The sequence below is a fragment of the Pimephales promelas genome, chromosome 2, assembly GCF_988280905.1.
Source record: "Pimephales promelas chromosome 2, fPimPro1.hap1.1, whole genome shotgun sequence".
NCBI lineage: Eukaryota > Metazoa > Chordata > Actinopteri > Cypriniformes > Leuciscidae > Pimephales > Pimephales promelas.
In genome coordinates this window covers 27,812,721-27,830,487 of record NC_142770.1, presented here as the reverse complement: position 1 = coordinate 27,830,487, position 17,767 = coordinate 27,812,721, and the positions used below count along the sequence as shown (strand labels likewise).

Genomic DNA, 17,767 nt, shown 5'->3' with positions numbered 1-17,767 from the left:
ACGTTAAGCTAATAACATCGTCGCCGAAGGATCCACAAGAGGCCCTCTCTGTGGACTCCAAGGTGACGAGCATTTGCCCTCCTGATCCCAGTTTTTCTGGGGAAAAGGAGAAGCAAGTGATACATGACATAACATGATTTTAATGTAACTTTCTGCAGTCTTTTGGTTTTATTCTCCTATTAATGCTTGTATTTTTAACCTTACTGCTCATGGCCCTCACTATCTCTACAATCAATGTGAGAAGTGTGAGGTCTACTCTGCGAGCACAGAGTGTGTTATCCTTTTTAAAAACTTTTAAGTCAGATGTGTTTTTATTGCAAGAATGTGGTTTGCCTTTTTTAACAAATTACAGGAAGTGGGAGGAGATTTGGACCCCAGGATTTTCCATTTGGAGTGGGTCCAATTTTAACAAAAATGACGGTGTTGCTATTTTAATAAAAAATCCCAACCTTTTGGTGAAGGGCAGCACTGTGGTGAGGGACGGGCGGGCAATTTTAGCAAATCTGACTTTTTTAGGTAAGGATCTTAATATTTTAAATATGTATGGTTTTACAGAAAAAAAGAACAGGTATGAGCTTTTAGAAGACTCGCAACCCCACATGCTAGGCAGGGCTCCCCTAGTGGTAGCAGGGGATTTTAATTGTGTTTTATCAAAAAATGACAGAAAGAGGGTAGGAGATGATTTTAAGGTAGACAAGACATCGGTTTTATTACAAAATATAGTCAAAGATTTTAAGTTAGTCGACTGTTTTAAAACAATGCATCAAAGAGAGGAGGGCTTCACCTGGTTCAGTGGTGACGGTGCCAGAGCCTCTCGAATTGACTATGTTTTTACAAGGGACCTCCCGCCGACCGATGCTACATTGACCCCCCTCTTTTTTTGCGATCACATGATGCTGTCTTGCACTCTTTCACTTCCCACGGGTGTGACTGCAGGGGGAGGGCTGTGGAAGCTGAACTGTTCCCTGTTAGAAGACGAGGAAGTGGTAAAAGAGTATAGGGAGCAGTTCAGCCAATGGCAGACCCTCCAGGACTTTTACGACTCACGTGCACAGTGGTGGGAGATGGTGAAACAAAGGACAGGATGGTTTTTTAAACAAATTGGGAGAGAAAAAAAGAATAAAGAAAAAAGACGCATGATGGGGTTGCAAAAAAGACTGCAGAGATATTTTAACCTTTTAAACAATGGATTGGATTTTACAAATGAAATAAAAGAAGTAAAGAAAGAAATGTCAGATCTGTCTGAAATAAAGAGCAAAGGTGTCATTTTAAGATGTAAAGAAAGGGAGTTAGAGGAAGGAGAGAAGTGTACCAGATATTTTTTTAAAAAGACAATAGCTCGGGGAGGGTCCATCAATGCTTTAAAAACTTTTAGAGGGGAGGAAGTAAACACAACTGACCAGATTTTAGGGGAAATTGAAAGTTTTTACAGTAATTTATATGACACTAAAGAGGTACACAATGGCACCTTAGAGGAAGTTTTAGGGGTTTTAGATAAAAAAGTTAACAGTCCAAATGTGCTTTTATCCCAGGATTTTAATCTTTTAGAGTTGAAAAAAGCTTTAAAGGGTTTTAAGAAGGGGAAGTCACCGGGCATGGACGGACTCCCCTTTGAGTTTTACCTGACTTTCTGGGACATTTTAGCACACGACTTACTTACAGTTTTTAAAGAATTTGAGACTCTTGACAGACTTCCAGACAGCTTTAGAGTAGGGATAGTTACACTACTGTACAAAAAAGGAGACAAGACTGACTTAAGAAACTGGCGACCAATCACTCTTTTAAATTATGATTGTAAACTTTTTAGTAAAATTTTAGCTACACGCATGTCGACCGTTTTAGAGGACGTAATCCACCTGGATCAAGCTTGCGCTGTGCCCGGCAGGAAGATCACGGACAGCCTAATACTGATCAGAGACGCCATCTGTTATGCGAGAGACAGAAACATTCGGCTTGTAGTCCTAAATTTAGACTTCGAAAAAGCATTTGATCGAGTTTCGCACCAGTACCTCCTTCAGGTACTGCAAAAAATGGGCTTTTCTGAGAGGTTTCTAGCTTGGGTGGGACTGCTGTATGAGGACTTGGGCAGCAAAATTCTTGTAAATGGGCATCTTACCAAAGCTGTAAATATCCGCAGTGGTGTCCGTCAGGGGTGTCCCTTATCTCCCCTTCTGTACGTGGCTTGTATTGAGCCACTGGCACAAATCTTGAGAAGGGATAAATGGATTAAAGGACTAGACATCCCAGGAACTGGTGGACTGACGGCGACCTGTGTTTTATATATGGACGACGTGACCCTTTTAGCGACTGACCTTTTATCAGTACGAAGAGCAATGGACTTGACTGACTGGTACGGTCGGGCCTCGGGCGCCAAGCTTAACAGGAGTAAGTCCGAGGCCCTGCTCTTCGGGCCGTGGGGGGACGTTGACAAAGGCGGACTAGATTTGGATTTTAAAGATAATAATTTGAAAATTTTAGGTGTGAAATTTGACAGGGAGGGTGGAGGACAGGGTAACTGGACTGACATGTTAGGGAAAGTTAGGCAAAGACTGGGCTTTTGGGGACTAAGACAACTGACGTATGAAGGCAAGATTTTAATTTTTAAAGCTGTGATTTTACCACTGATTTTACTTGTCTGTTCTGTTTTTAGTCCCCCAAGACGATTCCTAGCCAAGTTGGAGAGGGCGGTATTTTATTTCCTGTGGGGGTCCAAGTGGGAAAGACTCAAGAGGGAGGTCGTCAAAAAGAAAAAAGAGAATGGCGGAAAAGGGCTCCCAGACCCCCACCTGTTTTTAGGCAGCCGCTTCACTGCCCTCCACATTAAATACGCCCTGACCCCATCCAGAGAACACAAGACAGCAGCCATGACCCGATTCTGGATGGGGTCATACTTAAGATCTTTGAAAATTTTACCCGTTGATCTTAAATGTCCAGTGTCTTTTAATCTGTCAAAAGAACATCTTTTTATTAAGAATTTTTTAAAGAAATACCTTTTAGAAACGAATGATGCCACTGTTTTAACTAACCACAAGTCTCTTGTCTCTCTTGTGCAGGATCGAGAATCGGTGAGTCCAGTTCCAGGCCTCACACTAGGTGAGGCCAAAGACGTTTGGAGGAACGCAGCCCACCCAGCTCTCCAGAACAGGCTTAAGGACTTGTCGTGGATGGTGGCCCATGAGATCCTCCCGGTCAGGGCGGTTATGCACTCCAGAGGCATGGCCAAAAACCCCACCTGCCCACGGTCCGGATGTGGTTCCCCGGAGACCGTCTACCATCTGCTCTGGGAGTGCGGTGCTGCGCGGGACCTGTGGGCCAAGACCAGCCCCCTGGTTTTCCCGTGCCTGCCGGCGGGTCGGGCCCAGGTGGGATACAGGCTCGCCATCCTGGGGGTGGGTCAGGGCTTGAAGGAGCTAACATCACAGCAATTTACCTCGCTCTGGCTCACCCTCAACCATATCAAGGATGCCATCTGGGCCACCAGAAACCTGCTGGTGGGGAAACGCGTTACGGTGCCCCTCCACGCGTGCGAGCAATTAGTTAGATCTGCGCTGCAGGAGGCGCCGGACGTCGTTATTCGGATGGGGGGGCTGGGGTCACACCAAAGAGGTCCCGGCCACCCCCGATCCTGGCCGCCCGTAGATGCACCCTCACCACACCGGCTACGGGAACAGCGGGCCAGCGGGCCGGAGGAGAGGGGATCTCCGCTGGGCGCTGGAAGCGAGGAGTCCGGGGCCTGTTCTGGAGACCTGGAGTGAATGGACATTCTTGATAGGGACTCACCCTCGATCCTGTACAAGAGATGTTTTATGTGGCATAATTTATTGTTTTATTGGTTTTTATCTGACATGTTTTATTGTTTTATTCCTATTATTTAAACCATTTACCTTTCTTTTAAAACATACATGGACTTTTTACACAACACACAAACACAAGAAACTTTTAACAGTATATAATGTGTCCCTTTTAATATGTGTAAAAATGTGATCTAAAAGAAAAAATGTACATGCAAATGGAAATAATGGAATGACACTGTGACAATAAAACTTTTCGAAAGAAAAAAATCTGTTCTTATCAGTTTAATATCTGATACGTGCCCTACCCGGGCACCACATATTAAATTGATTTTTGGTCCTGGGAGATGGAATAGGGGCTTGCTCCGTCCACTCCACGCATCGACCCGGTATTGCAGTACTTCTGGGAACGGTGCACCCTCCTAAAGTGTTCAATGAAAGAAATGTAGTGGTCTTGTGTGGCAGACGGTGATAATGGAGCTAGTGTGAGTGGGTGTTGTAGGTGATCATGTGCTATACTAGCCTGGGTAGAATTGTGGTGTAAAAACAAGACAAAAAGGAACCCCTGTTCCTCTGTCGGTTTAACATCTGATCCGTCCACTATTCGGGGACGGCGCATTATGTACATTTATGGCTCATGGAGCCGGATGCGGAGCGTGCAAAAAAAAAAAAAAAAGCCCCTTTTTTGACTGGCAAACCGCTGGTGAGGATTGGGGAGAGGGACAGGGTGCTTCTGACTGAAGGCCTGGGAATTCATACTTACCTGGCAGGGGAGACACCATGATCAGGAAGGTGGTTCACCCAGTGCGAGGCTCGGCCATTGCACTCTGGGTTGTGCTGACCCCTGCGAATTCCCCAAATGTGGGAATCTCGACTGCATAATTTATGGTAGTGGGGGACTGCGTTCGCGCTCTCCCCTGGACAACACTGGTTAAAAGGGCAGATTGTTAAAGCTCCACTTGAGGTTCTTTTGTTTTGTTTTTTTTCTCCACTTCTTCAATATCCAGAGGCAGTCCAGAGAGTTGAACTGCGGCGGTTGCTCGAGAGATACGAAACAGTCTAGGACCGGTCTGTGTGAGGAGGGTTTTCTTTTTTCTCCTCAATTCTTCAAATAGTCTCCAATATTTGACGGACGACTTAGTTCACAGCAGTTGTCCTGGAGGCAAAGTTGTTCGGAATGAGGAGTTCTATCATGTGGTATGAAAACATTGTGCACGTGTGAAACGTCACGTGATACACAGCCACCCATGTTGTGTTTTTTTCTGTTTACAGCGCCACCAAGTGGCCAGTCGCCGCATTCCTCTTCACGTGACCACGGGCTGAGCCCGTACACAGGTGTACCGAGTTGGGTGCAATTGTCTCATTCCGTTGGAGAGTTATAGCCGTTCAAGTAAAGCCCGCCTCGCCCACCCCCAACGTTTTGGCGTACCGTCGCCAACGTGGATGGAAATTCCAACTGTTTCCCGATCCCTGTTGGCAGTCAGACTCCAGAGAATCTTTCTGCACCGGTTTGGGTCAGATCGGGCAAAAAACCTAGGACTAGTGTGCAAAAGTAGGTTTTTCAGAAAATCCAAAATACCCGAAAATCTCGCCAGCGCGACCACCCAATCCGAGGCATGCATCTTGTTCGGCTCGAGCCAAGGATTCCGGTGATGTAAGACACTTGGGTCTGCGACCGACGGTCGAGGAGTTACGAGCCATTTCGTACTTTTGATCGCTGCAGCGCCACCTTGGGGCCGATCGGGGCGAGCCTTGGTGAGGTTGTAGTACCGGGCCGGTCCTACCATCCCTCAGAGTTTCAAGTCTCTACCACGGACGCTTTGGTCTGCCCGCTCACTTTTAAGGCGGAATGTTGATGATCCAAAATCCCAGGTTGCACTCCAGAGTGTCTTTGCTGTGCACTCTGTTGTGATCCATTTTCGGTGTCAACCAATCTGAGCTGAGCTTGTTTGCCGGCGACCTTAGACCCTCTCGCCGCGGCCCAGGTGGGCGTGGCCTTTGCCGGCTCCCCCGCCTCGGCGTCGCTGCGTCATCGCTTCTCGGCCTTTTGGCTAAGATCAAGTGTAGTATCTGTTCTTATCAGTTTAATATCTGATACGTGCCCTACCCGGGCACCACATATTAAATTGATTTTTGGTCCTGGGAGATGGAATAGGGGCTTGCTCCGTCCACTCCACGCATCGACCCGGTATTGCAGTACTTCTGGGAACGGTGCACCCTCCTAAAGTGTTCAATGAAAGAAATGTAGTGGTCTTGTGTGGCAGACGGTGATAATGGAGCTAGTGTGAGTGGGTGTTGTAGGTGATCATGTGCTATACTAGCCTGGGTAGAATTGTGGTGTAAAAACAAGACAAAAATGAACCCCTGTTCCTCTGTCAGTTTAACATCTGATCCATCCACTATTCGGGGACGGCGCATTATGTACATTTATGGCTCATGGAGCCGGATGCGGAGCGTGCAAAAAAAAAAAAAGCCCCTTTTTTGACTGGCAAACCGCTGGTGAGGATTGGGGAGAGGGACAGGGTGCTTCTGACTGAAGGCCTGGGAATTCATACTTACCTGGCAGGGGAGACACCATGATCAGGAAGGTGGTTCACCCAGGGCGAGGCTCGGCCATTGCACTCTGGGTTGTGCTGACCCCTGCGAATTCCCCAAATGTGGGAATCTCGACTGCATAATTTATGGTAGTGGGGGACTGCGTTCGCGCTCTCCCCTGGACAACACTGGTTAAAAGGGCAGATTGTTAAAGCTCCACTTGAGGTTCTTTTGTTTTGTTTTTTTTCTCCACTTCTTCAATATCCAGAGGCAGTCCAGAGAGTTGAACTGCGGCGGTTGCTCGAGAGATACGAAACAGTCTAGGACCGGTCTGTGTGAGGAGGGTTTTCTTTTTTCTCCTCAATTCTTCAAATAGTCTCCAATATTTGACGGACGACTTAGTTCACAGCAGTTGTCCTGGAGGCAAAGTTGTTCGGAATGAGGAGTTCTATCATGTGGTATGAAAACATTGTGCACGTGTGAAACGTCACGTGATACACAGCCACCCATGTTGTGTTTTTTTCTGTTTACAGCGCCACCAAGTGGCCAGTCGCCGCATTCCTCTTCACGTGACCACGGGCTGAGCCCGTACACAGGTGTACCGAGTTGGGTGCAATTGTCTCATTCCGTTGGAGAGTTATAGCCGTTCAAGTAAAGCCCGCCTCGCCCACCCCCAACGTTTTGGCGTACCGTCGCCAACGTGGATGGAAATTCCAACTGTTTCCCGATCCCTGTTGGCAGTCAGACTCCAGAGAATCTTTCTGCACCGGTTTGGGTCAGATCGGGCAAAAAACCTAGGACTAGTGTGCAAAAGTAGGTTTTTCAGAAAATCCAAAATACCCGAAAATCTCGCCAGCGCGACCACCCAATCCGAGGCATGCATCTTGTTCGGCTCGAGCCAAGGATTCCGGTGATGTAAGACACTTGGGTCTGCGACCGACGGTCGAGGAGTTACGAGCCATTTCGTACTTTTGATCGCTGCAGCGCCACCTTGGGGCCTTGGTGAGGTTGTAGTACCGGGCCGGTCCTACCATCCCTCAGAGTTTCAAGTCTCTACCACGGACGCTTTGGTCTGCCCGCTCACTTTTAAGGCGGAATGTTGATGATCCAAAATCCCAGGTTGCACTCCAGAGTGTCTTTGCTGTGCACTCTGTTGTGATCCATTTTCGGTGTCAACCAATCTGAGCTGAGCTTGTTTGCCGGCGACCTTAGACCCTCTCGCCGCGGCCCAGGTGGGCGTGGCCTTTGCCGGCTCCCCCGCCTCGGCGTCGCTGCGTCATCGCTTCTCGGCCTTTTGGCTAAGATCAAGTGTCTGGTCCCAAGGTAGAGACAGCGATCGCCTCTTGGAGGTTTTTCCGGCTCGGGTCCTTCCGTGACTTGAGCCTCAAACTTTTGAGAGGTACATTGATCCAGCTGCTTTTATTCCGGTTCGGTTTTAAGGTAAGACCTTTTTATCTATTTATTTATTTATTTATTTATTGTTTTTTTAAGTTTTAGGCTGTTGGTGCCTCCACCATGTCGGCTGCCCGTGCCGGCATGCGGAGGCACCACAGCGTGCGGTTTTTATTTAAAGAGGTGAATGGTAAGCTCCTGGGGTTGTCACGTCTTGACTTCTCCAGGAAGCTGATCCAGAAAACCCTCAATTTTAAACCTGATGACTTGAACTGCTTGGTAACTCTCCCCCTGAACAAAGGTTTTGATTTAAGTTTCAAAAGCGCTTCCCTGTTAACTGAATTCTGGCAAAGGTTTGATGCATGCAAAGCCCAGTTTTCAATGTTTACTGTGGAAAAACTTTCTGACAATTCACTTAAAACTGTGATTGTCAGGATGTTTAATGAAACTGTGAATGGAGAAGACATTTGTGTCTGGTTGGGTAGATTTTGCACTGTTCGGGGGCAACCAGTCAAAGTGTTAGATGAAGACGGCATCTGGAATTGCTCCTGGCGAATTCCCATTAAACAATGGGAAGACGCCGGGGGCTACCAAGGCCTGAAACATCTACCTTCAATGATTGTGTTGGGAGAGAACAGAGGCTACATTCACTATCAAGGAATGCCTAAATTGTGCAGAAAGTGTGGGAGAATGGGGCATTTAGCCGATGCATGCAATGAATTAACATGTGGGAAGTGTAGAGGAATTGGTCATACTTTTGAAGAATGTACCATTGGCAGAAGGTGTAATCTTTGTGGTGAAACTAACCATCTCTACAGAGATTGCCCTAAAAGTTTTGCCAACAAATTGAAAGGTAACAAAATGGCCGCCCCACATGTGGAACAAACAAAAGAGCAAAGGAAGGAGGAGGCGGTCCCTGAGGTTTTGGCGGGAAATTCTATTTCCCAGCCAGCCTCAGGGAGTGGGCAAGAGGAAGGAAGTGGGGCGGCCATAGGGGCGGAGCCAAGTTTTAACAGCAAACAGAGTGAGGAAGCCGTTCCCCAACAAGAGATAAGCGAAAACAAAATAGAGGAGGAGGATGTAACGGCTTCCTCACTCTACACCGTATCGGAGGTTAGCGTGGTGGATAGTGGGGGTGAATCCGAGGGTTCACTTCCCAATGCTCAGGTGCAAAAAAGGTCTGCGAGATCTCCTCTGCTTCAAACAGAGGAGAAAAGGCTGCGGGCATCGCTCCGGCTAGATAGTACCTCCTTGGTAGATCTAGACCGTGTGTGGCCCGCAGATTCTCCCAATGAAGTCTCCTTTTTGCACGTTAAGCTAATAACATCGTCGCCGAAGGATCCACAAGAGGCCCTCTCTGTGGACTCCAAGGTGACGAGCATTTGCCCTCCTGATCCCAGTTTTTCTGGGGAAAAGGAGAAGCAAGTGATACATGACATAACATGATTTTAATGTAACTTTCTGCAGTCTTTTGGTTTTATTCTCCTATTAATGCTTGTATTTTTAACCTTACTGCTCATGGCCCTCACTATCTCTACAATCAATGTGAGAAGTGTGAGGTCTACTCTGCGAGCACAGAGTGTGTTATCCTTTTTAAAAACTTTTAAGTCAGATGTGTTTTTATTGCAAGAATGTGGTTTGCCTTTTTTAACAAATTACAGGAAGTGGGAGGAGATTTGGACCCCAGGATTTTCCATTTGGAGTGGGTCCAATTTTAACAAAAATGACGGTGTTGCTATTTTAATAAAAAATCCCAACCTTTTGGTGAAGGGCAGCACTGTGGTGAGGGACGGGCGGGCAATTTTAGCAAATCTGACTTTTTTAGGTAAGGATCTTAATATTTTAAATATGTATGGTTTTACAGAAAAAAAGAACAGGTATGAGCTTTTAGAAGACTCGCAACCCCACATGCTAGGCAGGGCTCCCCTAGTGGTAGCAGGGGATTTTAATTGTGTTTTATCAAAAAATGACAGAAAGAGGGTAGGAGATGATTTTAAGGTAGACAAGACATCGGTTTTATTACAAAATATAGTCAAAGATTTTAAGTTAGTCGACTGTTTTAAAACAATGCATCAAAGAGAGGAGGGCTTCACCTGGTTCAGTGGTGACGGTGCCAGAGCCTCTCGAATTGACTATGTTTTTACAAGGGACCTCCCGCCGACCGATGCTACATTGACCCCCCTCTTTTTTTGCGATCACATGATGCTGTCTTGCACTCTTTCACTTCCCACGGGTGTGACTGCAGGGGGAGGGCTGTGGAAGCTGAACTGTTCCCTGTTAGAAGACGAGGAAGTGGTAAAAGAGTATAGGGAGCAGTTCAGCCAATGGCAGACCCTCCAGGACTTTTACGACTCACGTGCACAGTGGTGGGAGATGGTGAAACAAAGGACAGGACGGTTTTTTAAACAAATTGGGAGAGAAAAAAAGAATAAAGAAAAAAGACGCATGATGGGGTTGCAAAAAAGACTGCAGAGATATTTTAACCTTTTAAACAATGGATTGGATTTTACAAATGAAATAAAAGAAGTAAAGAAAGAAATGTCAGATCTGTCTGAAATAAAGAGCAAAGGTGTCATTTTAAGATGTAAAGAAAGGGAGTTAGAGGAAGGAGAGAAGTGTACCAGATATTTTTTTAAAAAGACAATAGCTCGGGGAGGGTCCATCAATGCTTTAAAAACTTTTAGAGGGGAGGAAGTAAACACAACTGACCAGATTTTAGGGGAAATTGAAAGTTTTTACAGTAATTTATATGACACTAAAGAGGTACACAATGGCACCTTAGAGGAAGTTTTAGGGGTTTTAGATAAAAAAGTTAACAGTCCAAATGTGCTTTTATCCCAGGATTTTAATCTTTTAGAGTTGAAAAAAGCTTTAAAGGGTTTTAAGAAGGGGAAGTCACCGGGCATGGACGGACTCCCCTTTGAGTTTTACCTGACTTTCTGGGACATTTTAGCACACGACTTACTTACAGTTTTTAAAGAATTTGAGACTCTTGACAGACTTCCAGACAGCTTTAGAGTAGGGATAGTTACACTACTGTACAAAAAAGGAGACAAGACTGACTTAAGAAACTGGCGACCAATCACTCTTTTAAATTATGATTGTAAACTTTTTAGTAAAATTTTAGCTACACGCATGTCGACCGTTTTAGAGGACGTAATCCACCTGGATCAAGCTTGCGCTGTGCCCGGCAGGAAGATCACGGACAGCCTAATACTGATCAGAGACGCCATCTGTTATGCGAGAGACAGAAACATTCGGCTTGTAGTCCTAAATTTAGACTTCGAAAAAGCATTTGATCGAGTTTCGCACCAGTACCTCCTTCAGGTACTGCAAAAAATGGGCTTTTCTGAGAGGTTTCTAGCTTGGGTGGGACTGCTGTATGAGGACTTGGGCAGCAAAATTCTTGTAAATGGGCATCTTACCAAAGCTGTAAATATCCGCAGTGGTGTCCGTCAGGGGTGTCCCTTATCTCCCCTTCTGTACGTGGCTTGTATTGAGCCACTGGCACAAATCTTGAGAAGGGATAAATGGATTAAAGGACTAGACATCCCAGGAACTGGTGGACTGACGGCGACCTGTGTTTTATATATGGACGACGTGACCCTTTTAGCGACTGACCTTTTATCAGTACGAAGAGCAATGGACTTGACTGACTGGTACGGTCGGGCCTCGGGCGCCAAGCTTAACAGGAGTAAGTCCGAGGCCCTGCTCTTCGGGCCGTGGGGGGACGTTGACAAAGGCGGACTAGATTTGGATTTTAAAGATAATAATTTGAAAATTTTAGGTGTGAAATTTGACAGGGAGGGTGGAGGACAGGGTAACTGGACTGACATGTTAGGGAAAGTTAGGCAAAGACTGGGCTTTTGGGGACTAAGACAACTGACGTATGAAGGCAAGATTTTAATTTTTAAAGCTGTGATTTTACCACTGATTTTACTTGTCTGTTCTGTTTTTAGTCCCCCAAGACGATTCCTAGCCAAGTTGGAGAGGGCGGTATTTTATTTCCTGTGGGGGTCCAAGTGGGAAAGACTCAAGAGGGAGGTCGTCAAAAAGAAAAAAGAGAATGGCGGAAAAGGGCTCCCAGACCCCCACCTGTTTTTAGGCAGCCGCTTCACTGCCCTCCACATTAAATACGCCCTGACCCCATCCAGAGAACACAAGACAGCAGCCATGACCCGATTCTGGATGGGGTCATACTTAAGATCTTTGAAAATTTTACCCGTTGATCTTAAATGTCCAGTGTCTTTTAATCTGTCAAAAGAACATCTTTTTATTAAGAATTTTTTAAAGAAATACCTTTTAGAAACGAATGATGCCACTGTTTTAACTAACCACAAGTCTCTTGTCTCTCTTGTGCAGGATCGAGAATCGGTGAGTCCAGTTCCAGGCCTCACACTAGGTGAGGCCAAAGACGTTTGGAGGAACGCAGCCCACCCAGCTCTCCAGAACAGGCTTAAGGACTTGTCGTGGATGGTGGCCCATGAGATCCTCCCGGTCAGGGCGGTTATGCACTCCAGAGGCATGGCCAAAAACCCCACCTGCCCACGGTCCGGATGTGGTTCCCCGGAGACCGTCTACCATCTGCTCTGGGAGTGCGGTGCTGCGCGGGACCTGTGGGCCAAGACCAGCCCCCTGGTTTTCCCGTGCCTGCCGGCGGGTCGGGCCCAGGTGGGATACAGGCTCGCCATCCTGGGGGTGGGTCAGGGCTTGAAGGAGCTAACATCACAGCAATTTACCTCGCTCTGGCTCACCCTCAACCATATCAAGGATGCCATCTGGGCCACCAGAAACCTGCTGGTGGGGAAACGCGTTACGGTGCCCCTCCACGCGTGCGAGCAATTAGTTAGATCTGCGCTGCAGGAGGCGCCGGACGTCGTTATTCGGATGGGGGGGCTGGGGTCACACCAAAGAGGTCCCGGCCACCCCCGATCCTGGCCGCCCGTAGATGCACCCTCACCACACCGGCTACGGGAACAGCGGGCCAGCGGGCCGGAGGAGAGGGGATCTCCGCTGGGCGCTGGAAGCGAGGAGTCCGGGGCCTGTTCTGGAGACCTGGAGTGAATGGACATTCTTGATAGGGACTCACCCTCGATCCTGTACAAGAGATGTTTTATGTGGCATAATTTATTGTTTTATTGGTTTTTATCTGACATGTTTTATTGTTTTATTCCTATTATTTAAACCATTTACCTTTCTTTTAAAACATACATGGACTTTTTACACAACACACAAACACAAGAAACTTTTAACAGTATATAATGTGTCCCTTTTAATATGTGTAAAAATGTGATCTAAAAGAAAAAATGTACATGCAAATGGAAATAATGGAATGACACTGTGACAATAAAACTTTTCGAAAGAAAAAAATCTGTTCTTATCAGTTTAATATCTGATACGTGCCCTACCCGGGCACCACATATTAAATTGATTTTTGGTCCTGGGAGATGGAATAGGGGCTTGCTCCGTCCACTCCACGCATCGACCCGGTATTGCAGTACTTCTGGGAACGGTGCACCCTCCTAAAGTGTTCAATGAAAGAAATGTAGTGGTCTTGTGTGGCAGACGGTGATAATGGAGCTAGTGTGAGTGGGTGTTGTAGGTGATCATGTGCTATACTAGCCTGGGTAGAATTGTGGTGTAAAAACAAGACAAAAAGGAACCCCTGTTCCTCTGTCGGTTTAACATCTGATCCGTCCACTATTCGGGGACGGCGCATTATGTACATTTATGGCTCATGGAGCCGGATGCGGAGCGTGCAAAAAAAAAAAAAAAAGCCCCTTTTTTGACTGGCAAACCGCTGGTGAGGATTGGGGAGAGGGACAGGGTGCTTCTGACTGAAGGCCTGGGAATTCATACTTACCTGGCAGGGGAGACACCATGATCAGGAAGGTGGTTCACCCAGTGCGAGGCTCGGCCATTGCACTCTGGGTTGTGCTGACCCCTGCGAATTCCCCAAATGTGGGAATCTCGACTGCATAATTTATGGTAGTGGGGGACTGCGTTCGCGCTCTCCCCTGGACAACACTGGTTAAAAGGGCAGATTGTTAAAGCTCCACTTGAGGTTCTTTTGTTTTGTTTTTTTTCTCCACTTCTTCAATATCCAGAGGCAGTCCAGAGAGTTGAACTGCGGCGGTTGCTCGAGAGATACGAAACAGTCTAGGACCGGTCTGTGTGAGGAGGGTTTTCTTTTTTCTCCTCAATTCTTCAAATAGTCTCCAATATTTGACGGACGACTTAGTTCACAGCAGTTGTCCTGGAGGCAAAGTTGTTCGGAATGAGGAGTTCTATCATGTGGTATGAAAACATTGTGCACGTGTGAAACGTCACGTGATACACAGCCACCCATGTTGTGTTTTTTTCTGTTTACAGCGCCACCAAGTGGCCAGTCGCCGCATTCCTCTTCACGTGACCACGGGCTGAGCCCGTACACAGGTGTACCGAGTTGGGTGCAATTGTCTCATTCCGTTGGAGAGTTATAGCCGTTCAAGTAAAGCCCGCCTCGCCCACCCCCAACGTTTTGGCGTACCGTCGCCAACGTGGATGGAAATTCCAACTGTTTCCCGATCCCTGTTGGCAGTCAGACTCCAGAGAATCTTTCTGCACCGGTTTGGGTCAGATCGGGCAAAAAACCTAGGACTAGTGTGCAAAAGTAGGTTTTTCAGAAAATCCAAAATACCCGAAAATCTCGCCAGCGCGACCACCCAATCCGAGGCATGCATCTTGTTCGGCTCGAGCCAAGGATTCCGGTGATGTAAGACACTTGGGTCTGCGACCGACGGTCGAGGAGTTACGAGCCATTTCGTACTTTTGATCGCTGCAGCGCCACCTTGGGGCCGATCGGGGCGAGCCTTGGTGAGGTTGTAGTACCGGGCCGGTCCTACCATCCCTCAGAGTTTCAAGTCTCTACCACGGACGCTTTGGTCTGCCCGCTCACTTTTAAGGCGGAATGTTGATGATCCAAAATCCCAGGTTGCACTCCAGAGTGTCTTTGCTGTGCACTCTGTTGTGATCCATTTTCGGTGTCAACCAATCTGAGCTGAGCTTGTTTGCCGGCGACCTTAGACCCTCTCGCCGCGGCCCAGGTGGGCGTGGCCTTTGCCGGCTCCCCCGCCTCGGCGTCGCTGCGTCATCGCTTCTCGGCCTTTTGGCTAAGATCAAGTGTAGTATCTGTTCTTATCAGTTTAATATCTGATACGTGCCCTACCCGGGCACCACATATTAAATTGATTTTTGGTCCTGGGAGATGGAATAGGGGCTTGCTCCGTCCACTCCACGCATCGACCCGGTATTGCAGTACTTCTGGGAACGGTGCACCCTCCTAAAGTGTTCAATGAAAGAAATGTAGTGGTCTTGTGTGGCAGACGGTGATAATGGAGCTAGTGTGAGTGGGTGTTGTAGGTGATCATGTGCTATACTAGCCTGGGTAGAATTGTGGTGTAAAAACAAGACAAAAAGGAACCCCTGTTCCTCTGTCGGTTTAACATCTGATCCGTCCACTATTCGGGGACGGCGCATTATGTACATTTATGGCTCATGGAGCCGGATGCGGAGCGTGCAAAAAAAAAAAAAAAAGCCCCTTTTTTGACTGGCAAACCGCTGGTGAGGATTGGGGAGAGGGACAGGGTGCTTCTGACTGAAGGCCTGGGAATTCATACTTACCTGGCAGGGGAGACACCATGATCAGGAAGGTGGTTCACCCAGGGCGAGGCTCGGCCATTGCACTCTGGGTTGTGCTGACCCCTGCGAATTCCCCAAATGTGGGAATCTCGACTGCATAATTTATGGTAGTGGGGGACTGCGTTCGCGCTCTCCCCTGGACAACACTGGTTAAAAGGGCAGATTGTTAAAGCTCCACTTGAGGTTCTTTTGTTTTGTTTTTTTTCTCCACTTCTTCAATATCCAGAGGCAGTCCAGAGAGTTGAACTGCGGCGGTTGCTCGAGAGATACGAAACAGTCTAGGACCGGTCTGTGTGAGGAGGGTTTTCTTTTTTCTCCTCAATTCTTCAAATAGTCTCCAATATTTGACGGACGACTTAGTTCACAGCAGTTGTCCTGGAGGCAAAGTTGTTCGGAATGAGGAGTTCTATCATGTGGTATGAAAACATTGTGCACGTGTGAAACGTCACGTGATACACAGCCACCCATGTTGTGTTTTTTTCTGTTTACAGCGCCACCAAGTGGCCAGTCGCCGCATTCCTCTTCACGTGACCACGGGCTGAGCCCGTACACAGGTGTACCGAGTTGGGTGCAATTGTCTCATTCCGTTGGAGAGTTATAGCCGTTCAAGTAAAGCCCGCCTCGCCCACCCCCAACGTTTTGGCGTACCGTCGCCAACGTGGATGGAAATTCCAACTGTTTCCCGATCCCTGTTGGCAGTCAGACTCCAGAGAATCTTTCTGCACCGGTTTGGGTCAGATCGGGCAAAAAACCTAGGACTAGTGTGCAAAAGTAGGTTTTTCAGAAAATCCAAAATACCCGAAAATCTCGCCAGCGCGACCACCCAATCCGAGGCATGCATCTTGTTCGGCTCGAGCCAAGGATTCCGGTGATGTAAGACACTTGGGTCTGCGACCGACGGTCGAGGAGTTACGAGCCATTTCGTACTTTTGATCGCTGCAGCGCCACCTTGGGGCCTTGGTGAGGTTGTAGTACCGGGCCGGTCCTACCATCCCTCAGAGTTTCAAGTCTCTACCACGGACGCTTTGGTCTGCCCGCTCACTTTTAAGGCGGAATGTTGATGATCCAAAATCCCAGGTTGCACTCCAGAGTGTCTTTGCTGTGCACTCTGTTGTGATCCATTTTCGGTGTCAACCAATCTGAGCTGAGCTTGTTTGCCGGCGACCTTAGACCCTCTCGCCGCGGCCCAGGTGGGCGTGGCCTTTGCCGGCTCCCCCGCCTCGGCGTCGCTGCGTCATCGCTTCTCGGCCTTTTGGCTAAGATCAAGTGTCTGGTCCCAAGGTAGAGACAGCGATCGCCTCTTGGAGGTTTTTCCGGCTCGGGTCCTTCCGTGACTTGAGCCTCAAACTTTTGAGAGGTACATTGATCCAGCTGCTTTTATTCCGGTTCGGTTTTAAGGTAAGACCTTTTTATCTATTTATTTATTTATTTATTTATTGTTTTTTTAAGTTTTAGGCTGTTGGTGCCTCCACCATGTCGGCTGCCCGTGCCGGCATGCGGAGGCACCACAGCGTGCGGTTTTTATTTAAAGAGGTGAATGGTAAGCTCCTGGGGTTGTCACGTCTTGACTTCTCCAGGAAGCTGATCCAGAAAACCCTCAATTTTAAACCTGATGACTTGAACTGCTTGGTAACTCTCCCCCTGAACAAAGGTTTTGATTTAAGTTTCAAAAGCGCTTCCCTGTTAACTGAATTCTGGCAAAGGTTTGATGCATGCAAAGCCCAGTTTTCAATGTTTACTGTGGAAAAACTTTCTGACAATTCACTTAAAACTGTGATTGTCAGGATGTTTAATGAAACTGTGAATGGAGAAGACATTTGTGTCTGGTTGGGTAGATTTTGCACTGTTCGGGGGCAACCAGTCAAAGTGTTAGATGAAGACGGCATCTGGAATTGCTCCTGGCGAATTCCCATTAAACAATGGGAAGACGCCGGGGGCTACCAAGGCCTGAAACATCTACCTTCAATGATTGTGTTGGGAGAGAACAGAGGCTACATTCACTATCAAGGAATGCCTAAATTGTGCAGAAAGTGTGGGAGAATGGGGCATTTAGCCGATGCATGCAATGAATTAACATGTGGGAAGTGTAGAGGAATTGGTCATACTTTTGAAGAATGTACCATTGGCAGAAGGTGTAATCTTTGTGGTGAAACTAACCATCTCTACAGAGATTGCCCTAAAAGTTTTGCCAACAAATTGAAAGGTAACAAAATGGCCGCCCCACATGTGGAACAAACAAAAGAGCAAAGGAAGGAGGAGGCGGTCCCTGAGGTTTTGGCGGGAAATTCTATTTCCCAGCCAGCCTCAGGGAGTGGGCAAGAGGAAGGAAGTGGGGCGGCCATAGGGGCGGAGCCAAGTTTTAACAGCAA

At 47.5% G+C, this 17,767-nt stretch overlaps 6 non-coding genes and 2 pseudogenes across 6 annotated transcripts; all 8 read left to right on the top strand.

The window, feature by feature from the left end:
• Positions 1-4,039: 4,039 nt before the first annotated feature.
• On the top strand, positions 4,040-4,214 carry LOC148996186 (U2 spliceosomal RNA; annotated as a pseudogene).
• Positions 4,215-4,546: 332 nt separating this feature from the next.
• LOC148996185 (U1 spliceosomal RNA) lies at positions 4,547-4,711 on the top strand. Its single transcript, XR_016147706.1, has one exon. It is a non-coding gene; the product is annotated as a U1 spliceosomal RNA (small nuclear RNA).
• Positions 4,712-5,822: 1,111 nt separating this feature from the next.
• On the top strand, positions 5,823-6,013 carry LOC148996184 (U2 spliceosomal RNA). The gene has a single exon (XR_016148326.1). It is a non-coding gene; the product is annotated as a U2 spliceosomal RNA (small nuclear RNA).
• A 329-nt stretch (positions 6,014-6,342) lies between these two features.
• LOC148996183 (U1 spliceosomal RNA) lies at positions 6,343-6,507 on the top strand. The gene has a single exon (XR_016149137.1). It is a non-coding gene; the product is annotated as a U1 spliceosomal RNA (small nuclear RNA).
• Positions 6,508-13,066: 6,559 nt separating this feature from the next.
• On the top strand, positions 13,067-13,241 carry LOC148996182 (U2 spliceosomal RNA; annotated as a pseudogene).
• Positions 13,242-13,573: 332 nt separating this feature from the next.
• LOC148996181 (U1 spliceosomal RNA) lies at positions 13,574-13,738 on the top strand. The gene has a single exon (XR_016147705.1). It is a non-coding gene; the product is annotated as a U1 spliceosomal RNA (small nuclear RNA).
• Positions 13,739-14,849: 1,111 nt separating this feature from the next.
• On the top strand, positions 14,850-15,040 carry LOC148996180 (U2 spliceosomal RNA). Its single transcript, XR_016148325.1, has one exon. It is a non-coding gene; the product is annotated as a U2 spliceosomal RNA (small nuclear RNA).
• Positions 15,041-15,372: 332 nt separating this feature from the next.
• On the top strand, positions 15,373-15,537 carry LOC148996179 (U1 spliceosomal RNA). Its single transcript, XR_016149126.1, has one exon. It is a non-coding gene; the product is annotated as a U1 spliceosomal RNA (small nuclear RNA).
• The last annotated feature ends 2,230 nt before the right edge of the window (positions 15,538-17,767 follow it).